Source organism: Podarcis bocagei, assembly GCF_964188305.1.
Source record: "Podarcis bocagei genome assembly, chromosome: 15".
In the NCBI taxonomy this organism is placed as follows: Eukaryota; Metazoa; Chordata; class Lepidosauria; order Squamata; family Lacertidae; genus Podarcis; species Podarcis bocagei.
The window spans coordinates 2,227,275-2,244,348 of NC_138141.1; the positions used below are offsets into that span (position 1 = coordinate 2,227,275).

At 42.1% G+C, this 17,074-nt stretch overlaps 1 protein-coding gene across 3 annotated transcripts in view; it reads left to right on the forward strand.

Moving 5' to 3' along the window:
* Positions 1–17,074, forward strand: part of PPP3CC (protein phosphatase 3 catalytic subunit gamma) — a 68,199-nt gene that overhangs the window by 16,472 nt on the left and 34,653 nt on the right. The gene's annotated exons all lie outside the window — the stretch shown is intronic.

The following is a 17,074-nucleotide window of genomic DNA, read 5'->3' on the forward strand; positions in this document are numbered from 1 at the left end:
TTGAGAGACAATGGAAGAGTGCGCCTTCAGGGGTGAAGTCAAACCATTGGAAAGTTACAGCACCTGCTGTGGCTGTAGAGATTGATAAGGAAGAAACATGTTTTCTTGTAGGTGGAGCAGATGAAGGCATCCAGTTTTGCTGCTACAGTTGCACCGTGGCTTTTATTCTCTGTATGGAGTGCTGGCAACAGCTAGGATATTGGTCTTTGTCAGGCTGATGGTGCAGCCTGAGCAAAATGGTTGATGAGTCTATGTAGAGCTTCCTTGGATCTTGTCAGGACCGTGTCATCTGCAAGCAACATATCTTGAATAAGCACCCGCTACACTTTTGTTTTGGCATGGAGACATGCCAGGGTGAACCAACCCCCGTTGCTCCTTGAATGCTCCTTAGTACACACCGCCTTCAGTCAAGCTGAAGGCATAGGAGAACAACAGAGAGAAGAATATGCCAAAGAGAGATTGAGTCCCGTTTCACACCACACTTCATAGGGAAGGCATCCGAGGATGAGCTACCATACTGGGCATGTAGAAGAACAACATTTTTTAAAAAAATAATATTTATTAAAAGTTTAAGAATTACAGAAAGAAGTAAAAAAGAAAAAGAAAAAGAAAACAATACAAATCAATACATTACAGTACATATAAAAAAAAACCACAAAAGACACAATACATCAAAACAAAAACAATTAACCTAATATCCCAACTGTTAGAGAATGGCAAATTAAATTATGCGAGTATATAGAATTAGCAAAGATGACACAAAAAATCAGGCATCAAAAAAGTGTAAAATTTATTAACGATTGGAACAAATTCATAACATACATAGAAGCACATTTAGGGAATATTAAAATCACAGTAGGTGTAACATAAAGCCTGTGACGTAAAGATGAAGGTTGTAAAATGATACCGCAGAAAGGTACTGCAGTCATATAGCCCAAAGCCGAGATGGAGGGAAGTCAAGCATTGTTACGTTATGAATGGATGTTGGTTTGTTTCTCGTTTGTTTTCTTTGTTTGATGTGTTGCTTAGTCTTTTTTCTTTATTTTACTGTGTTGTTCGCTTGTATGTTTTTGTTCCCCCGCCCTGTATGTTTTTGTCTCAAAAAAGAACTTAATAAAAAAAAACAATTAAAAACACATCCAATATTTCCATATCTTTATCTTTCATTAACTTGTTTCATCGACCTCCTCACACCTCCCTTTTTGTGTTCTAGTTATTAATTATTTCAGCAAATCCTTTCCATCTTCCACTGTTTTCTGTCATTTAATTATCTTAATTTATTTTAACCTTATCTTACCATTAAAACCCTAAAACTTATTTATACTTAACTCCTTATAACATTTCTACTAAAGCCGTATAATTTCATTCCAACATTTTTCTAACACTCATTAATTTTGCAATATTTCTCTAAATAATTTTTTAAAAACTTTTTTCCAATCTTCTTCCACCGTCTCTTCTCCCTGGTCTCAGATTCTGTCAGTCCTTTCTATCATATGGTCTCAGATTCCGTCAGTCCTTTCTATCATATGGTCCATCAACCTAGTGATCTTCTGTCCGAGGCTCTTAACTCTTTTCCATGTCCCTTCTGCAGATCTTCTTCATATTTATACATGCACTTTACTTTATCTTCTGCTGATCTTGTTCTTAATTTCCTTCCTTTGGCACTGAGGAGTAGATCTCGGGGAAACTCCAACCTAACAATGTCTTTATTCCTTTTCGACAGGTCAGCCCATTCTCCATAGTTAGAACTAAAGTCCAAAAGATATTTCAGAGCGTGTTTCAGAGACCCTCCAAAGCTAAAGGCCCAATCTCCCCCTGACCCAAATCCAGATCCCAAAAGCCAGAACATCCCTGCATAAGGAGATCTATCCAACTTTCCTTCTCCAATCCAAGCGGGGCTCCATCCCACCAAATCTGGCTTTCTCTGGATTCAATCGTAAAAGGCAACAGCTTATGTTCATCAAATTGCCTCTGTAAGGCCAGGGCTCTCTCCACTTGAATTACTTGAGGTTCAACAACAACTTTCTCCTTCGTCTTCTCCACAGCTTGCCATGTCAAAACAGATTCCTGAATCAATTCCTGAGTAGTTTCTGTATAGGTATTCACTTTTTGTCCCAAATCAGTCATTTTTTGTCCCAAATTGTCAATTTTAATAATCATCACATCCGTCTTCTCATGAAGCTGTTCCAATAAAGCACTTGTCTTGCAAAATGCAATCACTAAGGCTTCTTCTGTCAACATTCTTGTCCAAGGTCAATCTCTGATTCTCACGGTCTTTAATCTCTGCAGCTGGAAAATTCCCCAGCTCCACTCCTGCAACAGTTTCAAAAGCTGCCTCTAGGGGAAACAATTTCTATTTGTATCCGTCCTTTTAAGCGCAGATCCAGCAACAAAGTTAGTTTCAATTTTCAGTTACTTTTTTGCTCCTTTTTAAGTGCAAAAGGAAACAATGGAAACAATATATTTCTCTTATTTAACTATCTGTCAACATACGTTTTATTCACAGTCAATGAACTTTCCCAAAACGTTGATCTTACTGGCAGCCCGTTCCCAGGTTCAAAACGGTGGTAATTTATCTTTCTTCACTCTCTCTCCTGCAGGCTTAGGCGATCTAAAATTTCCCCCTTCTTCTCCTGCTTCCAAGGGGGGTTTAGTAATTTTAACCAATGGAGATTTAATCCTTTACAAAAGGCTTTCCAGACTTTAGCTTACAACGTCTTTGCTTCAATCTGTTTACAAAAGAGGAAGGCGGACTTCCTGTTTGAAACCTTCCCGTTTCGGTGCCAAATTAAGATGTTTAGAAATCCAATTTTCCGTTCTACTCACGGGTAGTTGTTTAGAGTCCAATTGTCCACAGGGAAAAGTCAGCGCTCTCCGGCAACAGCAATGCGGCTTCACTCCGTGAAAGAAGCAGTCAATTTGAAGCACCGCGCCGCTCACCCCACGTCACTCTGGATCCCCGAAACCGGGTTTCCCCGCGAGTAGGGGAGGCGCAAAAGGTGCCAGCCGAATCCCACGTCCACAGGCTTCTCCTGCCTGTGGTTTTTAGTGGGTCTCCGCCTCGCCGTGGCAGTCCAGACCCTGATTTCCATGGAGCGGATTCCTCCCGATCAGAGGAAGTCCGCCATTGCCGGAGGCGCTAACCCGGAAGCTCATAGAAGAACAACATAACAGGTGGTGAGTTTCTCTGCCTGCTGACATCTAGGAATCCCCCACTCCTATCCTTTGGCTAGCTCCCTTTTATAAATTAGATGCAGCTGTTTGCTGTAAGCATTGGGCACTATACCTCTCCACCTCTTCCCCCACGTGTGCACACACAAACACACGCACGCACCAAGACCAAGGTTAGAAAAGTTGGCTAGGGCAAACATCCAATCTGATCAAACTGATGAAAGGAAGATGACGGATCTGACACTGATACTGGTTGGCAGACTGTTGAGTGATTGTTTTAGTGTGAGCAGTATATTTTTAACTGCGAAAAGGTCTTGGCACCTGTGCAGTCTCAAAGATCATTTAAAAGCTACACATCAGGTTTTCCTTGGCTGTTTCTTCAGGGTAGGTGGCAGTTTGAGATCACAGTCAAGGCTTTCTGATAACTTTTTTAGCACGGGCAGAATCTTACCATTTACTAAGAAAGCTTTGTCCAAAAGGTTAGAATGGTATTCTTTAAGCTACTGTGAGTATTAAAAAATATGAGACAAAATAAAGAATAGCACAGTGCAATCTTAGACCCTTTGTGAAAATCAGACAAAAGAAATACAAAAATCTTCTGTATTGATTAATTAAATTTATATTTTGTGTTTTCTTCTAAGGAGCTTAATTTTGTATACACGGTTGTGGTCCAAAGTCACCCAGTGAGTTTCATAGCTGAATGGGGATTTTAACCTCATAGAATCATAGAATCATAGAATCATAGAGTTGGAAGAGACCACAAGGGCCATCGAGTCCAACCCCCTGCCAAGCAGGAAACACCATCAGAGCACTCCTGACATATGGTTGTCAAGCCTCTGCTTAAAGACCTCCAAAGTAGGAGACTCCACCACACTCCTTGGCAGCAAATTCCACTGTCGAACAGCTCTTACTGTCAGGAAGTTCTTCCTAATGTTTAGGTGGAATCTTCTTTCTTGTAGTTTGGATCCATTGCTCCGTGTCCGCTTCTCTGGAGCAGCAGAAAACAACCTTTCTCCCTCCTCTATGTGACATCCTTTTATATATTTGAACATGGCTATCATATCACCCCTTAACCTCCTCTTCTCCAGGCTAAACATGCCCAGCTCCCTTAGCCGTTCCTCATAAGGCATCGTTTCCAGGCCTTTGACCATTTTGGTTGCCCTCCTCTGGACACGTTCCAGTTTGTCAGTGTCCTTCTTGAATTGTGGTGCCCAGAACTGGACACAGTACTCCAGGTGTGGTCTGACCAGAGCAGAATACAGTGGCACCTAGACCTCTTCAGTCTTCATCATACTCTAAGCACACCAGCACACTGACTCCTTCATGTTTCCCTTTTCCTTTATGACTTCTCCTTGGATTTCTAATGCCAGAACTGCAAGTATCAGCAGGCAGGGGCTTCAAGTGCCTCTATATCTCCTGCCGCACCCTCCTGAGTTGCTTTTTCCTGACCTTGCTCCTCACCTGTCTCCCACTTCCTAGGCTTTTCTTTCCTTCCAGTCTCCCCAGTCCTTGCTAAGCATTTTCTGCTTTCTTCAAACATATGTACTTGTGTTTCTGCCACAAAATGCTGTTGGCCTTTAGGGTGCCTCAAGGCTCTTTTTTGTGTATGTGTTTTTGCTGCAACATACAAAGGAACTAGCCCTGTGGAATATGTGCTTTTCTGTAGCTGAAGTTTTTCAGATCACCAAAATGGTTTTTCCTGATGGAGAGATTTTTTTTTATTACCAAGTATACATGTCCCTTTAACTGTGTTTCAGGCCCTTTGGAGTCTTCCCTTCATGAGAGAAAGAAGCTTTACATTTTGTGTGTTTTGGGCATGTCCTGACAACCAAGCTTTCATAAATTCAAGAGGTGGACAAGCCAGAGTATGAGGAAGCTATTGGGGAATATTATTTGTTTCCTTTCCCAAAAGTGTGGAGAGAGAAGTAGGTGTTTTTCTGGAACTCTCTAGCTTTCTCCGTAATCCAGCGCATGTTTGCAATTTGGTCTCTGGTTCCTCTGCCCCTTAGAAATCCAGCTTGCACTTCTGGGAGTTCTCGGTCCACATACTGCTTGAGCCTGCCTTGTAGAATTTTAAGCATAACCTTGCTAGCGTGTGAAATGAGTGCAATTGTGCGGTAGTTGGAGCATTCTTTGGCACTGCCCTTCGTTGGGATTGGGATGTAGGCTGATCTTCTCCAATGCTGAGTTTTCCAAACTTGCTGGCATACTGAGTGTATGGTTTTCGTTGCTGCCTCCTGTATAATGTTATGAGCCTTCATCCATAGTTCTTCAGGCACTCTGTCCACCAAATCTAAATCGTTAAACCTGTTCCTCACTTCCACTGTGTATTCATAAGGGATTTGACTTAGATTGTATCTTACCGGCCCAGTGGTTTTCCCTACTTTCTTCAGTTTAAGCTTGAATTTTGCTATAAGAAGCTGATGATCTGAGTCACAGTCAGCTCCAGATCTTGTTTTTGCTGACTTTATAGAGCTTCTCCATCTTTGGCTGCAGAGAAAATTATCAATCTGATTTCGATGCTGCCTATCTGGTGATGTCCATGTGTAGAGTTATCTCTTGTATTGTTGGAAAAGAGTGTGATGACCAGCTTGTTCTCTTGACAGAACTCTATTAGCCTTTGCCCTGCTTCGTTTTGAATTCCAAGGCCAAACTTGCCAGTTGTTCCTTTTATCTCTTGACTCCCTGCTTTAGCATTCCAATCCCCTATAATGAGAAGAACATCCTTCTTTGGTGTCATTTCTAGAAGGTGTTGTAAGTCTTCATAGAATTGGTCAATTTCAGTTTCTTCAGCACCAGTAGTTGGTGCATAAACTTGGATTACTGTGATGTTAAAAGGTCTGCCTTGGATTCGTATCGAGATCCTTCTGTCCTTTTTGAGATTGCATCCCAGTACAGCTTTTGCCACTCTTTTGTTGACTATGAGGGCCACTCCATTTCTTTTACGGGATTCTTGCCCGCAGTAGTCGATGTGATGATCATCCGAACTGAATTCGCTCATTCCCATCCATTTTAGTTCACTGATGCCCAGGATGTCAATATTTATTCTTGCCATCTCATTTTTGACCACATCCAACTTACCAAGGTTCATGGTTCTTACATTCCAGGTTCCTATGCAATATTTTTCTTTACAGCATTGGACTTTCCTTTCGCTTCCAGGCATATCCGCAACTGAGCGTCCTTTCGGCTTTGGCCCAGCCGCTTCATCAGCTCTGAATCTACTTGTACTTGTCCTCCGCTCTTCCTCAGTAGCATGTTGGACGCCTTCCGACCTGAGGGGCTCATCTTCCAGCATCTTAACTTTTATATGCCTGTTGCCGTTGTCCATGGAGTTTTCTTGGCAGGAATACTGGAGTGCCTTGCCGGTTCCTGCTCCAGGTGGATCATGTTTGGTCAAAACTCTCCACTATGACCTGTCCATCTTGGGTGGCCCTGCACGGCATAGCTCATAGCTTCTCTGAGTTATTCAAGCCCCTTTGCCATGACAAGGCAGTGATCCATGAAGGAGGCTACATACATAGCTTAAGTTTTTTTCTTCTTCTGTGGTGGCTGTGAGAGTCAGTGGAGATACAATTGAGTACAGTATCATGGGGATACAACACATCTAATCTCAACCAGATGATAGGCAAGTGCTTCCTATATTTCTGCATAATGAGATGGTAATGGAAATTGTTGGTGGGTGTACTTTCCTTTCACTTCCAGTCTTATAGGACCAGATGGGAATGGGATTGAGTCTGTTAGGCTGCAAACTGTAGTAGCACTGCAGTGCTATTACTTCCTGGTCTAGAGAGCAACTATCAAGTTGTGTCCAAAGCAATCCCAACAGAAAACAGTTTTGAACATCTGAAGTGTGATGTAGCCGAAAGAAGCACTTTGGGGCACAGTGGAAAGCACTTCTAAATTGAAGTAAAATACAAAGTAGCATTGGTGTCTGGCAGTACTGAAAGATTCCTAGAGAAGCAGAAAGCCCATTTGGAAACCTGGAGAAATTGAACAAGAGCATTCAGGACTTCAGAAATAAAACTTAAATATGATAACCCACAGTATTTCAGTGCACACTTTCTGGTTAAACTTTAGCTGAGAATCCTTTTAAGTTTTATTCTGTTGATACCTTGCCTTATTCCAAAATAATAAAATTCCTTGAAACTTGACACATACCAATGAATAAGAAAGGCAGTAGAACCAGCAGTAGAACCAGCAAAGGGCCAGCAATAAAAGAAGCCTCACAGCATTTTTGGAGAGTAGGGAGGACTATGGACTCATGCTCTTGCTCTTGGACTAATCAAAATGCACGGGAAACTGATTTACTGATCACATTTCTTCTTCTTTTTCTCCCCTCCAATTTGTAATTGGTATTTTGAAGCAGTGTGCCAATTTTTCATTCTAGTCATATTCTTAATTGAATTTTGCAAAAATTGTGAGTATGTATTAACTTTACCACTTAATACTAGATTGGGCTGCTGATGCATTTTACTCACAAAAAAATTGCCTTCTGCTTCGCGTGGTTACTGTCAAGTTTACACTGAAATGCAATATATCCGCTGCACATGAGCAATTTATATTTCAGTATATACTTGACATAGCTGTTGTACAGAATTCCTTGGCTTTAGGGGTGTGGGGAGGATCTTAGTGTCACTTAATGTTCTAGGCAGAAGAAAGACTTGGCAAGGGATTAAGACTTTCAATGAAGGTTGTTGCTGCTGGCAGGGATTATTTATACCCAAATAAAGAGTGATGGGAGGATCTGGCTTGTAGGTGGATCTTAATTGCTGCATTACAGCCTGCTGGAGGGCAAATGCCTTGCTTTTATCAGTTTCAGGTGGTTCAAAAGCCATCAGTTGGAGGGCCTCAAAGTGCAAGATTGGCTTAATACTTTTAAAAAGCATGCTTTCTGAATTAATGGCATGCAGTTCCTGTCATTGTCGAGTTACTTTCCACAGTGCAGCCATGAGGATTAAAAACAGATTTGGAAATAGCTGTTTTCTCAGTCACCTGAGGCAAGTAAGAACCTGCTCTAGGCTATCAGGTAAAGAATCTCCCCCCCCCCCCCCCACTTTCAGCCCATCAAGTTTCCCTAAATGGCTGCAGACTCTTATGGACCTGTATAGCTACACTTAAGGTTAACAAAAGCTGTGGCCAGGCAGAGTGTCCCTGCATTCCTTCATGGCACATTTTATATGACAAGTCTCTTCATGGCACATTTTATATGACAAGTCTCTTCCATAACGTGTATCTGAGATTATAGGTTGTACACTGAGGTGAAGAAATCTAGGGTACATGATAGGGGATTATTGCATTAGTTTTCCTGGTTATAATGCTAGTGCCTCTGTTCCAGTTTCTAACATTCCTTTTAATACTGCATTACCTGTTACATTATGGAACTATGGATTTTTCATCAATATACAGGCAACTCCCCATTTGCGTGTGATTGGCACGCGTATGACTTCTGATGTGTGTGCCATTTTCAGCACTGCAAAGGAGTGAGGCGGAACGGAATGGGCTTACACGCGTCCTGCCAACGCATGCAGTGCCTCGGAATGCTAGCCCTGCGTAAATGGGGAGTTGCCTGTATTGCCATGTTGCCCTAAATTTCATTCACACTAGTGGGCATAGTGTGACACAACGCGTGCTTCTGCTGCCATGTGGGAATCCCTTGCAGTTGATTGTAGTGCCTGGAGACAGTCAGGTTGTGTATCCACAGCAGTGACCAGAGGAGAAATGACCACTAGGAGAGAAGAAATGCCATGGTGCAACAGTAAAAGCAGACTCCTTCATCTGTCCCAGCTGCAACAAGACATGTCTCTCCCTTATCACTCCACAACCACAACAGGCGCTGTAGCTGTCCAAAGGTTTGACTTCACTCCCAAAGGCACGCTCCTCCATGGTCTCCTAAGATGGACGGATACCAACAACAACAAGCGTCTTCTGCTTCCCCATGATTCACCCATGAAAACAGTGGGGGGGGGCGACTGTAGGCCAGAATACGCCCCAAATTTCTTACCATGTTTTTCCATGTTAACGGAGTTGCAAACATATTTTTTTCTGGAAGCAGTTAATATGGACATAACTTTCACTAGATTCCACTAGATTCCCATAAGCGGCTTTTACCTCATATGAAAGATCACATAAAACATAAAAGTTACAAGGTAAAGAAACATCAAGAAAAAGGAATAAAGTGCTGCATGTGAAGCTCTAGATTTGCATCTTGACATTATTTATGTATTTAATGCATTTATCAGTCAAACCAACTTACACAACTACAAATACATGTATAGTTCTTGGACTGATGGGCATGTGGTAATAGCGCTATTCTTCAAAGCCCTAGATGAAATGGAAAGCCATTAATGAGTTGGGAAGTGGGTAGAACGCCTTATGACACCATGGACTAACGGTTGCTTCAGAAGGTAAAGTTTATTATTGGGATAGGGGACTTTAGCTATAAATACAGCAGCAAATTAAACACAGGTTTGAATTTGACCAGCTTAAATGTTCAGGGTCAGACTGGGTTCAAGTCATTCATTCAATCTGGCAGCTCTAAAGAATTTAGCATGGTTTCAAGTTCTGCTTTAGCCTGTAGGCCTTGTCAAGCTATTGTCTGAGAATCAGTTGAAGAACAGCCTGTTAGAAAGCACTTTGTTGCCTTTTTCCAATCAACCTGTTACACATAGCTTTTAGGATGTAATCCTATAGTGAACTTCATGGAAATTCTGAGTAGACATGCATAGAATTGCACTGTTCACTTGTTGCTATTTTTCCAATTTTTCTTTATTTACAGAGTTAAAAATATTACAATATTTAATATTCACAAGTAACAGCTCAAATTAGTAGCTTGAAGTAAGCTACGCTTTCAGTATAAAGAGAATGAAATCCAGCTGGTTTATCTAAGCATGTGTCCTCAGAGTTGCAATAGTCAGAAAGGTTCTGCCTGCTTTTGCTTCTTGTCGCTCCCACCCCTGGCATTTGGCTTCCAGGTGGTTGTCCAGAGGGGCATGTGGTGCTTGGACCAAAAAAGGTCCTCCATCATGGCTAAATTGAGCTTGGGTTTAAACCTTTAACTTTTACACTGTATCTGAGGCATGACTTGGGAGTTTCCCCTGGCAAAATCCCACTTGATGTTCCTCGCAGATTTAAAATTCCTGTCTTGTAAATCCTCCTGTGTCCATCTGATTGGCGCATACAGAGAGTGTCAGACTAGGACCTGGGAGACCTGGGTTCAAATCTTCACTCAGCCATGAAGCTCACTGGGTGACCCTGAACCAGTCACTGCCTCTCTGCCTCACCTACCTCACAAGGTAGTTGCCAGGGTTAAATGAAAAGGAGGAGAAAAATGTACGCTACCTTGAGTTCTTGGGAGAAACAGTGGGATATTAATTTTAAAAAGTGCCAGGAGCATGATTCTCTTCTGGTTCATATGCAGCTTGTTTCTTTTGTATGTGACCAACTTGCCCCAAAACATTCCTCGATGCCTGAGAAATTTTTATCTTTCCCATCCTGCGGTCTAATCCATGCATAGAGAGCCCTCTGCTCTGCCTGGATGGATAACAGGTAGCCTTTCTGAAAAAGCCACCTTGGAAGTTCTGGATTTCAACTTCCTACCTAGCAATCTTTTGCCAGACCATACATTTCCCCATGTCATTGGTTCCAGTGCAACAGCTTGCTGTTCCTCACCACTGCCTGCACGCCTATCTAGATGAAACTTTTGCACAGGAACAGAAGTTGTCATGCAGCCTACCTGTTAAGCTACAGAAGATGGAGGGAGGTGGCGTAAGCCTTTTTCCATCATAGCTTTCAAGGAACAATCCTCACAACTACAGTTGTTTGGCTGTCCGAAGTAGCTAGTCAGATGCCTTCAAGAGAATTACTAGTTGAGTAACAGCCCTCCCTTATTGTTTGTTCCCCAACAACTGCAGTTACAAGTATAATGCTTCCAAACAAAGGACGATGAGTCGGTGACAGTTACATTCGTACCTCGGAAGTCGAATGAAATCCGTTCCAGAAGTCCATTCGACTTCCGAAATGTTCGGAAACCAAGCCACAGCTTCTGATTGGTTTCTGATTGCGCAGGCTCACTGGAAACAATAGTGGAAGCTGCACCGGACATCTGGCTTCCAAAAAAAGTTCGAAAACCGGAACACTCCCTTCTGGTTTTCAGTTGTTCAGTAGCTAAAATGTTCAATTCCCAAGGTGTTCGGGAGCCAAGGTATGACTGTACTGTATTCAGAGAAGTAAGATGGCTAGAAAGTCTTGTTTTAGTAGATATTAAAAAATGGTGGCGTATGAAAATAAGAGAATATATTGTTTATGTATATTTAACAATATACATTGTTTAGCGTTGACTCAGATCCCTGCCTATAAAATGGGCATAAGAGTAAACGGTCTCATGTGGCCGTATAAATACGGTGGTGCCTCTGGTTACCAACTTAATTTGTTCCAGAGGTCTGTTCTTAACCTGAAACAGTTCTTAACCTGAGTAGCACTTTAGCTAATGGGGCCGCCGCACTGCCACCACACGATTTCTGTTCTCACCATGAAGTAAAGTTCTTAACACGAGGTACTATTTCTGGGTTAGTGGAGTCTGTAACCTGAAGTGTTTGTAACCCAAGGTACCACTGTACTCTATAAATACTAGCTCGTAATGGAAATGTTAACTCTGTCAAACTGTTGTACCAAAACTTGCCATCAAAGTACTTGTTCAATATTGTGGCTTTGTGTGCTACTAAGACTTTACGTTACTGCCAAAACTGCAAGGGACTTTTGTCATCATTTCAGTGCAAATTAAGGTGTGGGGTTTGGGTTACTATGTTTCAGCAAGTTTAAAAAGATTATTTCAACTGTTGATTGGTGGAATGAAAGCTGGAATGTTTGGAAAAGGAAGAAATCTCAGGATTCAGTTCCTTTTTGATTTGTACTAGCTGTTCTGTGTGATGACTTGCAGTACTACTTTTCTTGCAGAGAACAGCCATCTGTTCAGGCAAGCAGCTGTAGTTTCCTCACTTGTACAGTCTAGGGAACTGTTTTAGAAAAGCACTAGAAAAAACAGTAGATGTATCTGATAAATAGGATAGAATGAGGGACAAGCAAATGAATTTGGCACATGCCTTCTAACGCACAACATGTAGCAGATTTTGCCTTTGTATAGTGAGTGAGAATGGAGCAATTAGTCAAGTACGGTAAGTTAGTGTGGAGTTTGCACCCATGGTGGGATCCACACAATAAAGGCATTTTCTAGCTGTTGCTGTTCTTAGTTTTCTGGCTAAACCTAAGTAGGATCTCCAAAATACAGACTCCCTTTCCCTGGGATTGCTCTACCCTCAAACTACATGTTCTGTAGAATTTCATGAGTCATGCCTCCATATTTTTCCTTTTAAAATTTGTAGTGACCTGAACAAGATTACCATATTTTTGCATGTATAAGACTAGGTTTTTCCCCCTTTAAAATAATGTCAAAAATTAGGGGGCGTCTTATATATGACTGCATCTCCTCCCATTTTCTTAAATCTGAGTCCTCAAAAATAGGGGGCGTCTTATACATGGGGGCATCTTATAGACGGAAAAATACGGTACATCTCAACAGAAGGCTGAAGAAGACTGCTTAACTTTTTTACCTGTAAAAGAATATCACACTCTCTAAGCTATTCACATCCTAAGGCTCTGGGTTGATGAGGAAATAGTGTTCTTGTATTTTCCCCATTTGTTCCCCATTACCTTTGAAAACCAAGGTACCACTGTACTAATATTAACACATCGTCATGTTTGAAACCTGGTGGGGGAAGCATGATCAGAAGGGTGATTTAGCCAAGTTTTTGTTACATGTGTGCCACACATGTAGATAGGCCCTTGGTGTGAAAGCTGGCATGTTTCCATTTTGAGTCTTTCTTTCAGGTATGAAATCTTATGTGGCTTTAGATAAACTACAATATCTCAGCTTTCTCTTTACTCCTTCTCCTGTCCTTCAAAAAGGGGTGATAATACTTAGAGGAGGGATGGAGAACCTGTGCCCTTTCAGAGGTCTGCCCCAGCCAGCATGACTCGATGGTCTGGGATCATATTAGACCTATTTGCATATCTAGCAACCAACTGATTTTTTTAGTTTTATCCCTATAAGTCACTTTGGGTATAATTCATCACTGAAAAGATTTGCTGGTGGTAGTCGTGATGGGAGTTGCAGGCTAACAACATCTGTGGGCCTACAGGTTCCTTATCCTTGTCTTACAGTGTTTTAAGAATTTCTGAAACAATGTGTGAAGTGCTTTGGACTTAGCATTGCTCTATGAATACTAGTAAATATCTGTGAAGTGCCTACCTTCCCACCTGAGTTGTAAAATATTCTCCTTAGTAAAAATGCTACAGGAATTCTTGTCAATAAAATGGCTTATGTAAAATTGGTATCTGAAGAAGTGTCCATGCACACGAAAGCTCATACCAAGAACAAACTTAGTTGGTCCATAAGGTGACTTATGTAAGTTTCATAGAGCCGATCCAAATGTACAGGGAGACGTGTGACCCAGTCCTGCGCAGGCTTTGCCACCTTTAAATTGTAGAGGCGCTACAGTGCCTTGCAGGACTATACTATGAATCAGTACTAACATTTAAATTGGCACCTGTGTGGTGTCACCAGCATGCTCAGAAATAATTATACTGAAAATGTAAGATAAGCAAGTACCTTCAGGAATAGATATTAGGAGTAACTAAAGTTCTTTAAAGGACGCGGGTGGTGCTGTGGTCTAAACCACTGAGCCGTCGGTGGTTCGAATCCCTGCGACGGGGTGAGCTCCCGTTGCTGGGTCCCAGCTTCTGCCAACATAGCAGTTCGAAAGCACGCCAGTGCTTCCAGCGGGAAGGTAAATGGTGTTTCTGTGTGCTGCTCTGGTTTTACCAGAAGCAGCTTAGTCATGCTGGCCACATGACCCGGAAAAACTGTCTGCGGACAAACGCCAGCTTCCTCGGCCTGTAAAGCGAGATGAGCGCAGCAACCCCAGAGTCGTCTGCGACTGGACTTAACTGTCAGAGGTCCTTTACCTTTTAAAGTTCTTTAAGTCTGAAGGTCACCTTTCAAGATCTTAATATGTTCAAGTTTCAAGAGGCATCCTGTTGTCTCACTTGTTGCTTCTACCTGTCCTTCCACATTTCAACCATAGACACTAATCTTGCATCCCTGTCCTGTCCTGTGATTGCTTGCACATCCTTGCTTTGAAACACCCTTGCACATGCTGCCTCCATTGATTCTTGCTCCTCCCACAATCCCTGTGTCCCATCATGTTCATTAACTTCTTCTCTTCACTTTCTTAAACTATTACAGTTGAGTTGATGTTTGAAGAGCCACATTGGGTCATCCTGTGGGTGTATGTAAAAATTTATCTTATATCGATTTATGTTGTCACTTAGTTCCCCTGTGTCTTCTGGTAGAAGAAAATATGAAACGTGCAAATTAAGCTCCAATGTATTAAAGGAGGTTTATGGATTTAGTGGATTCTAGTAAAGGCTAGAATCCTGATGAACAATCTTATGTTCATTCATGCAGTGTTTTGATGCGAAACCTGTAGCCTTAGTCAATATTCTACATACTGTTCCCAGGGCTGGAAAACTCTTAGTGCCAGGAATTTATTATCCCCAGTACATTTCTTTTAGGGTTTGCTTGTTTAAAGCATTTTGTCCCATTATTTTGCCAAAAGGTTACTAGAGCAGCTTAAATTAGTAGTAGATCATAGAATCATAGAATCATAGAATCGTAGAGTTGGAAGGTCCCAAGGGTCATCTAGTCCAACGGTCTGCAATGCAGGAATCTCAGCTAAAGCATCCATGGCAGATGGCCATCCAACCTCTGCTTAAAAACCTCCAAGGAAGGAGAGTCCACCACCTCCCATGGGACCTGTTCCACTGCTGAACAGCTCTTACTGTCAGAAAGTTTTTTCAAATGTTTAGTTAGAATCTCTCTTCTTGTAACTTGAAGCCATTGGTTCAAGTCCTACCCTCCAGAGCAGGAGAAAACAAGATTGCTTCCTCTTCCATGTGACAGCCCTTAAGATATTTGAAGATGGCTATCATATGTTCTCTCAGGCTCCTCTTTTCCAGGCTAAACATACCCAGCTCCCTCAAGTACTCATAAGGCTTAGTTTCTAGACCCTTTATCATCCTGGTTGCCCTCCTCTACGCATGTTCCAGCTTGTTAACATCCTTCTTAAATTGTGGTGCCCAGAATTGGACACAGTATTCCAGGTGTGGTGTGACCAAGGCAGAATAGAGTAGTACTGTTACTTCCTTTGATCTGGACATTAGGCTTCTGTTGATGCAGCCTAGAATAGTGTTAGCTTTTTTTGCAGCTGTAGCACACTGTTGACTTATGTTAAGCTTGTGGTCCACTAAGACTCCTAGATCCTTTTCACATGTACTGCTAGTAAGCCAGGTGTCCCCTATCCTATATTTGTGAATCTGGTTCTTCCTGCCTAAGTGCAGAACCTTACATTTGTCCTATTGAAATTTCTTAGCTTGTGCCCAGTTCTCCAAGGTCATTTTGAATTCTGCTTCTGTCTTCTGCGGCATTAGCTACACCTCCCAGTTTGATGTCATCCTGCAAATTTGATGAGCCAGTCTCTGTTCACAGGCTTGTAATCTAAAAGAAGGAAAAGAGGATGGGGAAAGAAGAAGGAGAGAGACACAAATTCAGGCACCAGCTGGGATGGAAACAATTCAGAAAGCCTGATAGTTTGGCTCTCATTGGGTGACAGTTGAGAGAGGACGAAAGCCAATTGATCTCTCTGCATAGGCAATGGAAATAACCTTGTTTCACTTATCTCCTCTGCAAACAGGTATAAAATTGCAAGCAGGTGTACAGTTAATTCATATCAGGTTTACTACAGAATATATTTGCTGTTACAAATTACAAGGGTCATTATCTCATGCTTATCTCTCTTAAACTGGTGAAAGGAATTACATGCTTTATACAGAGTAAGGCCACTGGTCTTTCGAGCTCAGTATTGTCTACAATGATTGACAGAGGTGCTCTAGCACTTCAGAAAGGATTTTTCTCAGGCCCCCTGGAGATGCCTAGAATTGAACCTGGAACCTTCTGCAGGCAGCACATGCTTTCTACCACTGAGCTATATAACCCAGAATACAGCTGATTATACATATCAAGCCAATTGTCTATCATATTTTGGGAGAAACCAACCATAACCCTGAATTCTTGCATAAGTCAGCTTGTTTCCTGGCAGCATGGCAAGAGCAGTGAAGAAGTGAAGTGACTGTGATTTCAGCAGTGTGACCTGTGCACTATGTGTTCACATTAAACATGAGTTTATTTTAACTACTGTATAGCTTTAGGGACGTGGGTGGCGCGACTGGAAGGTCAGCAGTTTGAATCCCCGCGATGGGGTGAGCTCCCGTTGCTTGGTCCCTGCTCCTGCCCACCTAGCAGTCGCTTCGGCGGGAAGGTAAATGGCGTTTCCATGCGCTGCTCTGGCTCAGCAGAAGCAGCTTAGTCATGCTGGCCACATGACCCGGAAGCTGTATGCCGGCTCCCTCTGCCAGTAAAGCGAGATGAGCGCTGCAACCCCAGAGTCGTCCACAACTGGACCTAACGGTCAGGGGTCCCTTTATCTTTACCTACCTTATAGCTTTAATGTAATGTGTGAATGAGAAATATGAGGATTGCTGAAGGGAGAGGCTAAGTTGCTTCCACGGCTAACTTTGAAACATAGCTGTGACACTATCGTGTCCCAAGGCTGAATTAAGCAGTGGGGAACCAATGAAATTACTTGTCTGTAATCTTCAAGAGAGAAAAATTATATAAAAACTATGCATTAGTGCTGAGTTACCCAGGACTTCAAAGTCTGTCAGTTTAGGATAATTAATTGGTTGGTGTTCAGTTTTGGATAGGAAATAGAAAACCTGTTTGGGGTGCATA